The following is a 989-nucleotide window of genomic DNA, read 5'->3' as shown; positions in this document are numbered from 1 at the left end:
TATATATATATGTCTCAACTGTATGGTTGTTAAAATTTATATATAATTATATATATATATATATATGTCACAATTATTTTATTTAATTTGTATTTTTTGGGTGATATGGTAAAACCATGTAAGTTAACATATATATCCAATCGTAGTAATAATTTATTATAGGCACACAGAAAAAGCCACCACTTCCATAAATCTTCACTTAAGTAGTGTTATGCATATCAGCATCGTTTCTTTATTATGGTGTGTGCATTGTACTTGTTTGATTTATATGATAGAACCTCCAAAAAACTATTTAATTGAACAAATACTGACAAATTTGCTAAAGCAATTTAATAAACCAGTCATTCTTTATACAATATGATGAAATATCAGAAAATGAATAATAGATCAAAATCTCATGATTATTATAAAAAAAACGGTCATCACAGAAATCTGGTACCATTTGAACCAAGCAGGAATTTAAATAATTTAGCTCTTTGCTATTGAAATCTTGTGTTAGAATATCAATTTCATTGATTGATTGGCGATGGCCTTATTTTATTAGTGAATGAAGCTTGAGTACCCTCAGAGAACCACCACTTCAACAGGAATTATGTATTAAACAATACAAGTCAACTGAATATTATATTAATAAAGGGGAGATAACTTTACTTCATCATCATTAACAAACAGGAAAACAAGTAAGACTAGAGCCATGAGTGTGGTCCGACTCACAACCTCAGCTTTTACAGGCAAGGGATAAATGTAGATGAACTACTAATACCCCTTGGCCACTGAGGCCCAAATACTCATTTCACACACCTATCATGATAACATAATCAGTTCTTTAATATTCCGGTGTCAAAAAATTTCATGTACTGGTATAATTTTTTAATGATAAAGTTTTTGGTTCAATTTTTTTTTCATTTTCAAACAACAGTGCTGGAATTATGTATGTACCGGTATTGATTAACAAAATGTGAATGACTGTTATTGAATATACATTAAGA

This window comes from Mytilus galloprovincialis, chromosome 1, assembly GCF_965363235.1.
Source record: "Mytilus galloprovincialis chromosome 1, xbMytGall1.hap1.1, whole genome shotgun sequence".
In the NCBI taxonomy this organism is placed as follows: Eukaryota; Metazoa; Mollusca; class Bivalvia; order Mytilida; family Mytilidae; genus Mytilus; species Mytilus galloprovincialis.
This window is presented reverse-complemented; position numbering follows the sequence as displayed.